Genomic DNA, 16815 nt, shown 5'->3' with positions numbered 1-16815 from the left:
TTGGGCGTTGGTTCAATACGATTTATTGAAGTTCTGTAACAATGAACACAGCTGGCTGTGAGTTGACACTCTACTACTCTGAGTGTACTAACTCTAACTAACTAGACCAGACTAGTTCTGATCCACGTGTAGAAGGTGCTGACTGATATATACACCCTGACTGTCACTACAGTTGTCACCAGTGGAAAGAGGCGGAGTTCTGATGACTCGTGTGTTTTATAGTAGGAAGCCCCCCTTTAGTGTTCTGTCTGGTGATTCGTGTGTTCTGTCCTGTGTGTTGATTGGCTAACCTGGGTGTCTGTCACTGTCTGTCTTTACCTCATGATGTGCATGGGTGCATATTATGACATGCCCCCTTATAAAAAATTTGTCGGTTGCTTAGAGCATATACGACATATATACAGATAGGACTATTTACAGCAAATGGCGAGTGCAGGCATATGTACATTTAAGGTGTCTAGCGGGCAGATACAGAACAATATGTACAAAGGAAATATTTATAAGTCCAATCTCTGGGGCTGGCGTTGGATCCTTGTCGATCACCTGGGAGGTGGGGACGACGGCGCCTTGACAGGCGGGCTTGCAGCCAGATTGGTGCCCTCGTGGAGCGTGGTGTCTGGAAAAGGCATAACGACAACTGGAAACGTGAGATCACCGATGGTGGGCAGGTAAGTTTGCCTAGTGCCCTTCTGTTGCGTCTGACAATGGAGCCATCAGCCATGCGAACCACAAACAATCTGGGAGCAGCCTGTCGAACAACAACAGCTGGAGCTGACCAGCCTCCAACAGGCAACTTGATGCGAACAGCATCTTCCGGAGATAGCACAGCAAATCGGTAGCATGAGCATCGTACGTCAGCTTTTGCTGGTTTCTGAGTTGCTGCACCTTTTGCAGAACTGGGAGGTGATCCAGGTCAGGTAAATGAATGGCCGGAACAGTCGTCCGCAGGTCACGATTCATAAGGAGTTGTGCCGGAGACATACCAGTGGACAGAGGGGTTGCCCTGTACGCCAGCAGCGCAAGGTTAAAGTCAGAAGCTGAGTCCACAGCCTTGCAGAGCATTTGCCTCACGATATGGACCCCTTTTTCGACCTTCCCATTAGATTGCGGGTAATGCGGGCTCAAGGTAATGTGCTTGAACTGGTACAGCTTTGCGAAGTTGGACCACTCTTGGCTGTGGAAGCAGGGACCGTTGTCGCTCATGACCGTGAGCGGAATACCATGCCTGACAAATGTCTCCTTGCAGACCTTGATGACAATCCTTGATGTGAGGTCGGACAGTTTCACCAGTGAGTAACTCGTGAAGTAATCAATTATAAGCACACAGTCACGCCCATTGGTGTGAAAAAGGTGGATTCCCAGCTTAGACCACGGAGAGGTCACGATCTCGTGTTGCTGGAGGGTTTCTTTGGCTGAAAACGCTGGCAGGTCGCACAATTGAGGACCATGTTGGATATATCCTGGTTGATTCCAGGCCAATAGACAGCCTGCCGGGCCCTGCGCCTGCAGTTCTCGACAGCGAGGTGTCCCTCGTGGATCTGTTTGAGCACTAAGCTCTGGAGGCTACAAGGAATAACAATTATGATCTAGCTTGAGGAGGATCCCCTCGATGACTGTTAGGTCATCCTTAACATTAAAGAACTGGGGGCATTGCTCTTTCTGCCAACCATTTGCAAGGTGATGTATGACCCGCTGCAGAAGAGGGTCCTTGGCAGTTTCTTCTCGAATGTTGACTACTCTTTCATCTGAGGCCGGGAGGTTGCTGGCACACAGTTGCACCTGTGCCGCAATTTGGCGGATGAAGTCGGCCTGTTCACAGGGCGAGGTGATGGCGTGAGACAGGGTATCCGCAATGATTAGCTCCTTGCCCAGTGTGTATACCAATTCGAAATCATACCTGCGGAGTCGAAGGAGAATGCGCTGAAGCCTGGTCATTCAAGTCCTTGTGAATAATATGGACTAGGGGTCTGTGGTCAGTCTCTACTGTGAAGGTTGGTAGACTGTAGATCTAGTCATGGAACTTTACAATACCGGTGAAGAGGCCCAGGCACTGTGTCTATCTGAGCACACCACTGTTCAGTGGGAGTCATGGCCCTTGACGCATAGGCCACTGGAGCCCAGGACGAGGAGTCATCCTTCTGGAGGAGCACCGCACCAATGCCGTCCTGGCTGGTGTCCATGGAGATTTTAGTTTCCCCCTCCAGGTCAAAAAACGCCAGCACCGGAGCAGTGGTGAGCTTTGCCTTTAACTCGAGCCACTCTGCTTGATGTGTGGGTAGCCACTGGAAGGCAGTGGACTGCTTCACCAGATGCCTGAGAGTTGTGTGTGATGCGAGGTTGGGAATGAATTTTGGATCACAGGCATGGCACCAGGCCTGAGTAAGATTTTGTAGCGGTACAGCAGCGTACCCATCCCACTGAACACATCCAGGTATTGTGACAGGATTTCGTCAATGTCAGCCTGACGATTCACATTGGCAGAGGACATGGCATGTATGCGCTGGACGAGATTGAGTAGCTTGCATGCATGGGCACCAAGCAGGGAAGCCTTGTCAAGCCTGACTATTTCGAATCGCAGCTTGGCATTGATGGCCTTGTTGGAAACATTCAGGTGACAAGATGCTAACGCAGTAATGGCATTGCCATTATAATCAAGCAGCTGGCGGCGGGTGGAAGAATTTTTGACTGCCTTTGGATGCGAGCAAGATCTGCTTGAGATATGAGATTGGTTGAAGCACCAGTGTCCAGCTTGAACCGGATGCTGCATTGGTTGACTTGTATGACAGCACGCCACTCGTCCGCAGAATCCACGTTGAGGATGGGTAGGCATGTTGCTGAATTTGAGGAGGTCTTGTCATACGTAGTAATGATGCCACACACGATATGGGGACTCCAGGCAGTCGTCCTCTGGATCCGTGGTGTTACCAGAATCCGAATCCAGCAGCCCTCGCTGCACACTTCGAACGCGTTTGCGCTGGAACTGGAATCGCTGGCCCATGACCGGGGGTGCAGACCTGCACAAGGCTGCATAATGGCCAGGCTTCCCACAATTCAAACATCGCCTGCCTCCTGCAGGGCATTGCCGCTTTAAGTGGGCAGTGCCGCAGTTCGAGCACGTCATGACGTTGACGTCGTAACGCGCCGCTCGCACCTGCGCAGTGTGGTCTTCGGCCGCTTCGTTCTCCCGTCCGTGGTGCGCATGTGTGGGGCACCGGGAAAAGCGCGCAAAATGGCCGCCTTCATCGATGCAAATGCGCCGCATTCGGGCGATGGCCTGTACACACTCTGCCTCGTGGGAGGCAAGTTGGTCCTGTTCTGCTAATTTAAGGTGGGAGTAGCGACTTTTCGCCTGTTCGTGCACTTTACACGTTTCGATGGCGACTGGCATGGTCATGTTTTTTAATTTTAGAAGCTGCTCCCGCAGGGCGTTGGAGTGGACCCCAAACACGATCTGATCCCTGATGAGGGAATAGTTGCAGGATTGCGCTAATATGCGGAGATGAGTTAGAAAGGATTGGAAAGGCTCATCCTTACCCTGAAGGCGCTGCTGGAAGACATAGCGCTCAAAGCTCTCGTTCGTTTCGACTTCACAGTGACTGTTGAATTTAGCTAAGATGGTCTGGAACTTGGTCTTGTCCTCGTGATTGGCAAAAGTGAGCAAAATTGAAGATTTGGATGGCCTGGTCCCCCGCAGCCGATAGGTGCAGCACAATTTTTCTGGCATCGGACGCACCATCGAGGCCAGAGGCCTCAATGTAGAGACTGAACTTCTGCTTGAAGACCCGCCAGTTGGCGCCGAGATATCCGGAGCTGTGGAGGGGCCTGAATGATCTCCATGCCGCTGAAAGGCATTTGCTGGTCATCACTGAATTATTCAAGGTAAATTACTTAGATGAAGTAGACTCCTGGTATCATGTTGTGTTATTCACCCTGGGGTAACACGGACTGCAACAGGATGCAATTGTACTGTAAAGCATACACCAAACTTAGGCGTTGGTTCAGTACGATTTATTGAAGTTCTGTAACAATGCACACAGCTGCCTGTGGGTTGACATTCTACTACTCTAAGTGCACTAACTCTAACTTACTAGACCAGACTAGCTCTGAGCCACGTGTAGAAGGTGCTGACTGATATGTACACCCTGAGTGTCACGACAGTTGTCACCAGTGGAAAGAGGTGGAGTGCTGATGCCTCGTGTGTTTTATAGTAGGAAGCCCCCCTCTAGTGTTCTGTCCGGTGATTGGTTGTGCTCTGTCCTGTGTGTTGATTGGCCAACCTCGGTGTCTGTCACTGCCTGTCTTTACCTCATGATGTTCATGGGTGCATATTATGACAGGGACTTCCATTTGAGTTGAATCAAAACCATGCTCCTTCTAGTTAAGAAAAGCACTGTGTAGGTTGTATGGTACTAGGGCTGTGTGATAGATATCCATCTTATCATCTTATGATAAACGTATACGTTTAGATTGGCAATATATACTTTATGGCCTCTTTGGTTTAGTCATGATAAATATGAGCAGTGCTACTGCCAGGAGGTGGGCGAATGGCTTAAGTCTTAATGGGAGGAGTTAGAATGCAGAAAGGGCATTCGACACTCCTCCTTATTATGGTATATACAATGGAAAGTTTGGGGATATCCCTTCGTGTCCTCACGTGGTGAGGAACACCCCCTTAGAACTAACGACTTTGCATATATTTTGTGTTTTTGTTATTTTGGGGTTAAAGAATCGCTAATTGATTCCTGAAAGAGTACAGGTGAGTCTCGTATCATAGAAAAAGTGTCAATAGTGCTTCGGGTATAATTCGAAATGAGGGAGGTATGTTTTGGTGCATGTCTGAATGGGGTGTGTAAATCTCTGGTTCCGCTACTATACTCCCTATACACGACTGTATGGCAAAATTTGGCTCCAACTCCATCTACAAATTTGCTGATGACACAACCGTAGTGGGTCGGATCTCAAACAGCAATGAGTCCGAATACAGGAGGGAGATAGAGAACCTAGTGGAGTGATGTAACGACGACCATCTCTCCCTGAATGTCAGCAAAACTAAAGAGCTAGTCATTCACTTCAGGAAGCAAAGTATCAAGCCCCCCTCCCCCCCGTCTGCACCAATGGGGCTGAGGTGGAGATGGTTAAGAGCTTCAAATTCCTAGGTGTGCCCGTCACCAAAAATGTGTCTTGGTCCACCCGTGTCGACTCTACAACCAAGAAAGCACAACAGCCTCTACTTTCTCAGGAAACTAAGGAAATTCGGCATGTCCACGTTGACTCTTACCAACTTTTACAGATGCATCATAGAAAGCATCCTATCTGGCTACATCAGAGCCTGGTATGGCAACTGCTCGGCCCAAGACCGTAAGAAACTACAGAGAATCATAAACACAGCCCAGTCCACCACACGAACCCACCTCCTATCCATTGACTCTATCTACACCTACCGCTGCCTTGGGAAAGTGGGCAGCATAATCAAAGATGCCTCCCACCTGGCTTATTCACTCTTCCAACTTCTTCCATCGGGCAGGAGATACAGAAGTCTGAGAACACGCACTGACAGATTCAAAAACAGCCTCTTCCCCGCTGTTACCAGATTCCTAAACAACCTTCTTATGGTCTGATCTGATCCCTTCATGCATCTATGCATCTCCTCTACTGAGTAGTACTACACTCCTGTATGCTTCACTTGAAGCCTGTGTCTATGTATTTGCATTGTGTATTCATATTTGCCCTAAGTTTTTTTTCATGTATGGAATGATCTGTCTGAACTGTACGCAGAGCAATACTTTTCACTGTAACTCGGTACACGTGACAATAAACAAATCCAATCCAATCCATGGACTTGTACATTAATGTCCCTTTGCTCCTCAATGCTCCAAGGGACCTGCCATTCATTGTGCGTATCCTGTCCTTATTTGACCTCCCAAAATGCATAACCATGTAAACCACATCAATTGTGCTACCTTCATCAATATATTTAGTTACCTTTTCAAAAAGCTTAATTACATTAGACAGAATCTCCCACCAACAAATCCGTGCTGACTATAATTATCTGGTTTATCCCTGCTGCCCTTCCTGAACATAGGTACCACATTAGCTATCTTTTAGACTTCTGGCAGAATTGTCTACCTTTAAAACACAGAAAGTTGACGTAGCTTTATTACAAGAAATTCATTTTGGTGACAGGGAGCACTTAAAGTTGTAGAGGGACTAGGTGGGACACTCATTATCCCCTTTATCCTCGGCCAGTAGCCAAGGTGTTGGCAGTGTTAGTCAATACAAAATGTGCCTTTTAAAATGGACAAGTGGTGTGAAGGCTCGGTGGGGGGGGGGGGGGTGGGGGGGTAGGTAGGTATGTGATTGTCAAAGGGCTATTATATAGGGAAAATGTCTTGATAATCAATGTGTATGGACCACCAAACTATTCCCCTGATTTTGTTAGTAAAGCCTTCATGAACTTTGTGCATTAGCATCAACTAATTCATTTATAGGTGGGGACCACAACTGTCACCTTAACCCTTTGATCAAATTCCCCACCCGATAGGCTTTAAAGCTTTAACAACAATTTGTGAGGAGGTGGGTATTTGGATTTGTGGAGAACACTGTATCCTGGATAAAGAGTTCACTTTTTTCTCTGCTCCCCATCACTGTCATACTAGAATTGACTATTTTTTCCACGCCAAAAACAATCCTGCACTCAGTGATTTCTTGCTCTATAGGTAGTATTGTTATCTTTGACTTGTCTTCCTGGAATTTTTGATCCAGCCCCCCCAAACAGAGAGGGAGTATGGCAGGAATCTTAGATATTCATTGCTAAAAGAAATGAATGAAATTCAAATGGCTTTGGACTCCTTGTTGACTCAACTCGCTGAGAGGTGTTTCAAGTTCTTTGAGTTTGGAAACAAATCAAGTAGATACCTGGCTCTTCTTTCCAGTAAGATAGCAGATTAAGAGAGCAGACTCTAGGGCTGTCCCCTCAGTGCTAGATTCCAAGGACAATAGAATGATTAAAACAGACAACATTAATAAAGCATTTAAAGGTTTCTGTGCCAATTTATATAAAACAGAACAGCCTGGGGATGCATTGACATTTATGGGGCTTTACTTCTCCCTTAAACATCCAAGAATTTTGGAGGACTAAACATCAATCCTGAATGCTTCCATTTCTAGGAGGCGTGGATGGGGGGCTCGCTTGCCCTGAGGGGGCTTCAATCCGGTAAGGCCCCAGGGCCTGATGGTTTTGGATGTGAGTCTGATAAGGAATTTGGCATCTGTAGACATTCATTTGAAGGAGATCTGCTGTGGCAGATGCTCCATGAGCAAATATTCTCTTGATTCTGAAGGCAGATAAGAATCCTGAAGAGTGTGCATCCCATAAGCAGTATCGCTTCTGAATGTAGGCTTAAAATTGTTGTATAAGGTGCTGGTGAGGCACATGGAAGGAATTCATCCTCATGATCATACAGAACATAGAACATTACAGCGCAGTACACGCCCTTCGGCCCTCGATGTTGCGCCGACCAGTGAAACCACTCTAAAGCCCATCTACACTATTCCCTTATCGTCCATATGCCTATCCAATGACCATTTGAATGCCCTTCGTGTTGGCGAGTCCACTACTGTTGCAGGCAGGGCATTCCACGTCCTTACTACTCTCTGAGTAAAGAGCCTACCTCTGACATCTGTCCTATATCTATCTCTCCTCAATTTAAAGCTATGTCCCCTCGTGCTAGACATCACCATCCGAGGAAAAAGGCTCTCACTGTCCACCCTATCCAATCCTCTGATCATCTTGTATGCCTCAATTAAGTCACCTCTTAACCTTCTTCTCTCTAACGAAAACAGCCTCAAGTCCCTCAGCCTTTCCTCATAAGATCTTCCCTCCATGACCTCATGGCTCCGAAACACAATCCTTCTACCATTAAAAGCTAACACACCGTACGCCTTCTTAACAACCCTCTCAACCTGGGTGGCAACTTTCAGGGATCTATGTACATGGACACCGAGATCTCTCTGCTCATCCACACTGCCAAGAATCTTACCATTAGCCCAGTACTGTCTTCCTGTTATTCCTTCCAAAATGAATCACCTCACACTTTTCTGCATTAAACTCCATTTGCCACCTCTCAGCCCAGCGCTGCAGCTTATTTATGTCCCTCTGTAACTTGTAACATCCTTCCGCACTGTCCACAACTCCACCGACTTTAGTGTCACCTGCAAATTTACTCACCCATCCTTCTACGCCCTCCTCCAGGCCATTTATAAAAATGACAAACAGCAGTGGCCCCAAAACAGATCCTTGTGGTACACCACTAGAAACTGGACTCCAGTCTGAACATTTCCCATCAACCACCACCCTTTGTCTTCTTCCAGCTAGCCAATTTCTGACCCAAACTGCTAAATCACCCTGAATCCCATGCCTCCGTATTTTCTGCAGTAGCCTACCGTGGGGAACCTTATCAAACGTTTTACTGAAATCCATATACACCACATCAACTGCTTTACCCTCATCTACCTGTTTGGTCACCTTCTCAAAGAACTCTATAAGGTTTGTGAGGCACGACCTACCTTTCACAAAACCGTGTTGACTATCTCTAATCAAATTATTCCTTTCCAGCTGATTATACATCCTATTGACGAATGTGATATAAAATAGTTACTTTAGGGATATTAGTTAATGTAATGTAGAAATAAGCCACTTTGATTCTGGCAGATAGAGACAAAGGGATTTGAGACCGCATGGAAAAAGCAGGAAGAGGTGTGTCTACGAGAGTGATGCTGCATTGATAGGGGCCAGAGAAAGGGATTGGAAGTGAGCCAATCAGAATAGATCAAACAGGTCAGGAGGGATATAGGCTGACCTATGGGCGTTGAGTATGTGAAACCTGATACCATTTGAATTGATTTGCAGAGATCCCTTTGTCTCTTTGTTCATTCGCTTTCTGGGATATAGGAGACTGGATGTCTCTTATGTTTCTATGAAATGAATCAAGCTTGCAAGCTAAATAAAATAACTTCTTTTTACGTGCGAATCCATCTTGACTTTTATTGAGGCCAGACTGACGGAGAAAGAAATTTGGGAATCAACACTATCTCTTCTAAACCTTTCCAATATTTTGCCCACAACAGAAGTACGGCTCACTGGTCTATAGTTACCGGGGTTGTCTCTACTCCCCTTCTTGAACAAGGGGACAACACTTGCTATCCTCCAGCCTTCTGGCACTATTCCTGTAGACAAAGATGTCTTAAAGATCAAAACCAAAGTCTCAGCAATCTCCTCCCTAGCTTCCCAGAGAATCCTAGGATAAATCCCATCTTGCCCAGGGGATTTATCTATTTTCACACTTTCCAGAATTGCTAACACCTCCTCCTTATGAAACTCAAGCCCTTCTAGTCTAGTAGTCTGAATCTCAGTATTCTCCTCGACAACATTGTCTTTTTCCTGTGTGAATACTGATGAAAAATATTCATTTAGCACCTCTCCTATCTCCTCGGACTCCACACACAACTTCCCACTACTGTCATTGACTGGCGCTACTCTTACCCTCGTTATTCTTTTATTCCTGGCATATCTATCGAAAGCATTAGGGTTATCCTTGATCCTACCTGCCAAAGACGTCTCATGTCCCCTCCTGGCTCTTCTTAGCTCTCTCTTTAGGTCCTGCCTAGCTAACTTGTAACTCTCGAGCACCCTAACTGAACCTTCATGTCTCATCTTTACATAAGCCTCCTTCTTCCTCTTGACAAGTGTTTCGACTGCTTTAGTAAACCACGGTTCCCTTGCTCGAGCACTTCCTCCCTGCCTGACAGGTACATACTTATCAAGGACACGCAGTAGTTGTTCCTTGAACAAGCTCCACATTTCCATTGTGCCCATCCCCTGCAGTTTTCCTCTCCATCCGATGCATCCTAAGTCTTGCCTCATCGCATCATAATTGCCTTTCTCCCAGATATAACTCTTGCCCTGCGGTATATACCTATCCCTTTCCATCATTAAAGTAAACTTAATCGAATTGTGGTCACTATCACCAAAGTGCTCACCTACCTCCAAATCTAACACCTGTCCTGGTTCATTACCCAGTACCAAATCCAATATGGCCTCGCCTCTCGTTGGCCTATCTACATACTGTGTCAGGAAACCCTCCTGCACACATTGGACAAAAGCAGACCCATCTAAAGTATTCAAACTATAGCGTTTCCAGTCAATATTAGGGAAGTTAAAGTCCCCCATAACAACTACCCTGTTGCTTTCGCTCCTATCCAGAATCATCTTTGCAATCCTTTCCTCTACATCTCTGGAACTTTTTGGAGGCCTATAGAAAACGCCTAACAGGGTGACCTCTCCTTTCCTGTTTCTAACCTCAGCCCATACTACCTCAGTAGACGAGTCCTCATCAAACGTCCTTTCTGCCACCGTAATACTGTCCTTGACTAACGGGGTTTATAAAGGGCCAAAGATCATGTGACAATGTCTGCAGTCGATTTATAAATGTAATTCAGGTCTTCCAAAAGTGGGCATTAGATAGGTTAGTGATCTCTTTGGATGCAGAGAAAGCTTTTGATCGGATGGAGTGAAATTATTTATTTTATGCCCTGCAGAATTTCGGGTTGGGAAGGGAGATTGTTTTTTCTTTTTCTTTCTTTTTTTTAAATGAAATTAGAGTACCCAAATATTTTTTCCCAATTAATGGGCAATGTAGTGTGGCCAATCCACTTAACCTGCACATCATTAGGTTGTGGGGGTGAAACCCACACAGCATGGTAGCACAGTTGCTTCACTGCTTCAGGGTCCCAGGTTCGATTCCTGGCTTGGGTCACTGTCTGTGCGGAGTATCCGGGTGCTCCGGTTTCCTCCCACAGTACAAAGATGTGCAGGTTAGGTGGATTGGCCATGATAAATTGTCCTTCGTGTCCAAAAAAGGTTAGGTGGGGTTACGGGGATAGGGTGGAGACGTGGGCTTAAGTGGGGTGCTCTTTCCAAGGGCCGGTGCAGACCTGATAGGCTGAATGGCCTCCATCTGCACTGTAAATTCTATGATTCTATGACAAGGGAGAATGTGAAAACTCCACACGGACAGACCCAGGGCTGGGATCAAACCCGGGTCCTTAGCGCTGATGGCAGCAGTGCTAACCACTACGCCACCCGAGGGGACGGGAGTTTGTTAAGCGGATACAAAAATTCACTGGCAGCAGCTCTTATGAGCGGTTATAGATTTGATTGTTTTTGTCTTCAGCGAGGGACTAGGCAGGGCTGCCCATTATCCCCGTTATTGTTTGCAATAGCTGTTGAGCCCCTAGACGAGGCAATTAGACAGGATCCTTCGGGTATTTGGGTTACACAATGGAGGAAAGCAATACAAGATTACACTCTGCATGGATCATGTGTTATTTGTATCTAAGCCGAACGTTCCTGTTCCCGATATTATTGATTGATGGGTAGATTCAGCCTTTTCTCAGGCGATAAAATTAATTTTACGAAATCTGCGGCTATGCCTTTGGGAGGGCTTAGAGGGAGATCTCTCCCTTTTGCTAATTTCTCATTTAAGTGGCCCCCCCTTAGGCTTTATTTATTTGGGTAATTTTATTATCTGCTCTTCCAGACATTTGTATGGGGCAAACTTCCCCTCCTTGCATCTATCAGGTGGGATTTCCTCGTTGGTCCTCCTTGTCAATATCGTGACAGTAAGATGAATGTGCTACCTAGGTTACTGTATCCTTTACAGATGCTGCCAATCTACTTGTCTGCTAAGGTTCTAAAGGAAATTAAGGGGATAATTGGGTCTTTTAAATGGAACAATAAGAGACCTCGCTTGAAATTAGCCAAACTGCAGCTGCCTGGCTCAAAGGGACAGTTAGAGGTGCCAAATATTATCATGTAAAAGTTAAATTCCTATCTTAGATTCATACAGGAATGAGTAAGAGAAGACCCCTCCTCCATTTGGCAGGATATTGAAATGGGCTAGTCTGTATACTTCTCACTGGCCCTGTAGTTTCTCAGCATTTCAAGGCTGTGCCTGTCAAGTGCAAAACTCTGATATCATTCATGCCTCTCAGATTGTGGAGGATGGTCCATCAACTGGAAAGGAGATTAAAATTATCTTCCCCTCTCTCTCTCTCTGTGGGGCAACCTGGATTTCCCACCAGGTCTTATGGACTATGGATTCGATGTCTGGATGTGTAAATAAAGGTAAAGGGACTACGCACCAACTTTTGAGGGAATGTTGGTGGGAGATGGCTTAAGCGGGAATACCAGCATGGACCTCTCGGGTTGAATGGCCTGTTTCTCTGCTGAGGCTTGTAAATTTCACTGTATAAAAATTTGGAAAATACATATTAACTCTGAAAGTTTTAGCATATTCACAAGCAGATTTTGATAGTTTATGGAAACTTTTTGTGGTGCAGTTTTGGTACTGCAGATTAATCTGTGACCTCCCCCACAAAGTAACTCTTCTTTATCCAATGGGATGGATTTTATCCCAGAGTGGGGTCCAGGCAGCTGGCCAGTGAGGCGTGGGGAAGTCAGCTCCATTTTGAAAATCAAGTCCCATTTGTACAAGGCCGCTCTGGTGTACGTTGCTTCTGGCCAAGCTGCCACAATGTCAGGTGACCTGGACAGGCCCTGGGATAAAGGAAGACAGATTCCAGCCGGTTGCCTAATTTCGACCTAGCTCTGTCCAAAACTTTGCAATTGGGAGACCTCAGTTGGTATTTTGACTGGGAATACCGTCTAACTCAAGGTTGCCCTACTCATCGAAGCATAACGTAATTTGATTTTGAACTCCATGACCTTCTGAGGCATCAAAGCCCATTCAAACTTTCTGCCTGATTCTGAGGTAAGAGGAGGGTTCAAATTCTTTATATTCCATTTGCACACAGAGCCATAGAGCACAATCGATCAAAAAGAAATGTTTTCCTGTTTTAGAGGCTTGGTCTAGTTTTTGCATTTCTTGCTCCTGGGCATAAACATCAGGTTTAAATGTGTTACCTTCTCTACTAGTTACTGAAAGCTTCTGTAATAGTGTAAAAATGTATATCAATAATTCCTTCTCCAAGCAGGTAAATTGGCACCAAGGTACAGAGAGGAGTGCAAGGTTTTAAAGTTGATTTGTTAGATCATTGACCGTAAATATTCATATGGATTGCATTGAAAATGTAAACTCCAGGATGTCTATAAATATTAACTTTATCGACCATGCCATATCTCGATGCATTCAATATGATTATTACCAGAATTGGAAGTCTGGCACAGTTAAGCAAATACTCTCAAAATAGAACAAAACGGGGGATCACATGATGTGGGAATAGCAAAGTTTAATCCGCCATCCTTTTTACATAGTACGTACTTACTAATCTGGGAGTATGTCACTGGAAGATCTTTGGCTGTACGTTGGAGACAAAATGCCGAGGAATCCTAAGAAAGTTCTCGATAAAAGGGAGCAGTCAGATGCAATGGGGGTGTGTCCTCGACCCTGTGCTGTCAAAGGCACTGCAGATGGGTGGCACGGTGGCACAGTGGTTAGCACTGCTGCCTCATGGCGCCAAGGACCTGGGTCGATCCAGGTCACTGTCCGTGTGGAGTTTGCACATTCTCCCCGTGTCTGTGTGGGTCTCACGCCCACAACCCAAAGGTGTACAGGACAGGTGGGTTGACCATGCTAAATTGCCCCTTAATTGGAAAAATAATAATTGGGTACAGTAAATTAAAAGAAAAGGCACTGCAAATGATGATTGTGAACGTTATTAGAATTATAAAGGACAAACTCGGCTTGCTGACACAGAATATCAGTGCTCATGAAACCGAGCTACAGAATACTAATAAAAGGCTCGATGAAACGGAGGAAAGAATCCTAAATGTCGAAAATGTTATTTCCTCAGTGTTGTGTTATGCTTCTTCAAGTAGCATGAGCTGCTTCCTTGATGTATACTCTGACAAAGGAATGTTCAGACTTGCAGATAGGTTTAACACGTTTATTGAACAGTTAACAATTCTCCTACTTGAGTTCGACTCTCCTGCTGATCTTGATATAGTAACTCAATCTAATTAACCAGTCTGCTCTAATCCATGCGGTGGGTGTGATGCTCTGATCTGCCCCTGTCTCTCTGAGTGTCGCCTGTGGAAAAGAGAACGCATGTGTGCCCTGTCCTTTTATATGGGTAGCCCCCTTGTTGTGTCACCTCTGGGTGTGTCTTGACTGCTCATTGGTCGTGTCCTATCTTACTGACCTATTGGTTGAATGTCTGTGTGTCATGATGTCTCTGGTGCTCCCTCTAGTGTTTATTTAGTTCTAGTGGATCTACATTAACCCCTTGTGTAGTTACAGTGATGCATATCACCACACTCAGCTGAGGTCCGCATTCAATTCTCAAAAACAATGAGCCAATCCAGAAATCCTGGTGGATCTGGAGAACTGAAGTTGAAGTAAAAATGTCAGGATCGTCGGTTTGGCAGAAGGGGTGGAGAGTAAGATCCCCACTAAGTTTTTGAGAGCTTGTTGACACATTTCCTTAAGTTGGAAAGGGCAACTTGTATTCTGTCAGGCCCAGGGACAACCCCGGCCTGTAATTATTCATTTTCATAACTTCATGGATCGGCAGAAGGTTCTGGAGGCAGTGAGGCATGGTGGGGCTTGGCTCCATAAAGAGGTGACGGTCTCATTTCTTCCAAGATTTCTCAGCAGTGACGCAATAGAAGTAGAGAGGCTTCACCGAAGTCAGAAAATGCTGTTAGGTGAATTGGACGTTCTGAATTCTCCCGAGTGTGGCGATTAGGGGCTTTTCACAATAACTTTATTGCAATGTAAGCCTACTTGTGACAATAGTAAAGATTATTATTAAAATAGTTCAAGGCTGCTTGAGTGAATTATGCCATGCTTTATCCTGCAACAATGAGGGTGATATACGACAACTCCATAAAGACATTCGATAATCTGGCTGTTGTCTTGGCTTTACTGAAGTCCATAGAAGGCAATAATTTGGAGTAACAGTCTGCAACTCGTTGAAATATTTGGACTCGCTCCATGTCATAATGCTTCTTGTCTGATCTTATGTGGCTATTTATTATGTTAGCAGGGAGATGTTAATAATTGAGCACTATACTGAATGTTTTATCCTTAAGATTCTGAGGGACTTCCATTTACCTGTATGGGTAACACCCATCACTGTGCTCTGTGAAAGTGGTATGGTAGTATGCTAGATAACCATCTTTTCTTCTTATCTGTATGTTTATGATGGTAATATTAGTTTTTAGTATCCTTACTTTAGTCATGATAGGTATAGTGACACCATTGCTGGGAGGTGGGTAAGAGGTTTAGGTCTTAATGGGTGTGGTCAAAATGCAGGAGGGGCATTTGGCTCCCGTTATCTTTCTGGCTCATCTTTTCTCCTCTTTTCTGAAGTGTATATTTCTTGATTGAAAAGATGGTATGGCCATAGGGTTGCCTTACGGGTCCTTGCATGTATTGAGGAATCTCCCCTTATAACTATTGTCGTTGCGATTTCTTTTGTATATTTTCGTGTTGGGGTAACTGATTTGTTGACTTGGACCATGCATTGGTACAGACAGGTCTCTTATCCGAGATAAAGATTTATATGGAGTCAATGGTGCCCCTGGTACAACGGGACACGGGGGAAGTATATTTTGGTGCACACCAGATCGTGGCGCAAAAGTCCTTTCCTATATTTCATCTGGTTGATTGAGCAATGGTGGTAGCCAATTTAAAACTGTGGTGGCTCGGGACATACACTGGATGCTTCCACATAGGGGCTTATTGATGAAAGGCAAAGGCAGATAGATAACAGGCACGGTAAACAACATAACAGGTCTTTACTCTTCAACTCCCTGGTCCACACTGTCCTGGGTCCTGTTCCCAGGGCCCCACGCAGACTTCCCATTGGCTGGGTTTGGGCACTTCCGCACGAATGACCCTGAGGCAGTCACTTAGTCATTGGAGCTCACCCCCTTAACGGGGCCCCGCTACCACAAAAACTATGCTCTTGGAATGTGCGGGGAGCACAATATCTTATTAAAAGAAAAACAATCCTGTCTTTCCTTGAATCGGAGAAAGTGGGCATAGCTTTGTTGCAGGAGGCTCATTTAGATGACAAGGAGCACCTAAAATTGCTGGCTGGGGCAAGTTTTCTTTGTCTCATTTTTACCAATAGTAGGGGTGTAACAATCTGTCTGGCCACTTTAGAAATACAACCAGTCTTTTGTAATATTTTGAACATACAGAGATTCTAGTTACATAATGGATGGGAAATTGGGCAGGGATTGCAGTTGTGTTCAAACCTACTCGCCTGATTTATTTGTGTGTGTATGTGCGCCAGTCAAGCAATTTTAACCCCCCCCTCCCCCCCTTTGTAGTCCTGTAAAAGAATGCATTGCTATAAACCTATTGCCCATATGGGATCTTTAGGTTCAGTGTGTTCCTAGTTCTTGCCAACACCAGTTTCGAACATATGGTTTGGGCAATTTTAAAGTGTTCAACAGCTTGAATTTTGGAAGGAATCCAAGCTCAATTTGGTATTATAAGCAAGGGTTGCAAATAAAGTATGAATATTGAGTACTGTACACACCCCTGTCAGCATCAACGGGGCTGAGGTGGAGATGGTTAGGAGTTTCAAATTCCTAGGGATGCACAACTCCAAAAACCTGTCCAGGTTCACCCACGTCGACGCAACCACCAAGAAAGCACAACTGCGCCTATACTTCCTCAGGAAACTAAGGACATTTGGCATGTCCACATTAACCCTTAACAACTTTTTCAGATGCACCATAGAAAACATCCTATCTGGCTGCATCACAGCCTGGTATGGCAA

At 45.4% G+C, this 16815-nt stretch overlaps 1 protein-coding gene across 4 annotated transcripts in view; it reads left to right on the top strand.

Moving 5' to 3' along the window:
- st6gal2a (ST6 beta-galactosamide alpha-2,6-sialyltranferase 2a) overlaps positions 1-16815 on the top strand; it is a 248051-nt gene that overhangs the window by 24790 nt on the left and 206446 nt on the right. The gene's annotated exons all lie outside the window — the stretch shown is intronic.

This window comes from Scyliorhinus torazame, chromosome 15 (assembly GCF_047496885.1).
Source record: "Scyliorhinus torazame isolate Kashiwa2021f chromosome 15, sScyTor2.1, whole genome shotgun sequence".
NCBI classification, from domain to species: domain Eukaryota; kingdom Metazoa; phylum Chordata; class Chondrichthyes; order Carcharhiniformes; family Scyliorhinidae; genus Scyliorhinus; species Scyliorhinus torazame.
The sequence above is the reverse complement of the archived record's forward strand: the minus strand, read 5'-3'. Positions and strand labels throughout refer to the sequence as shown.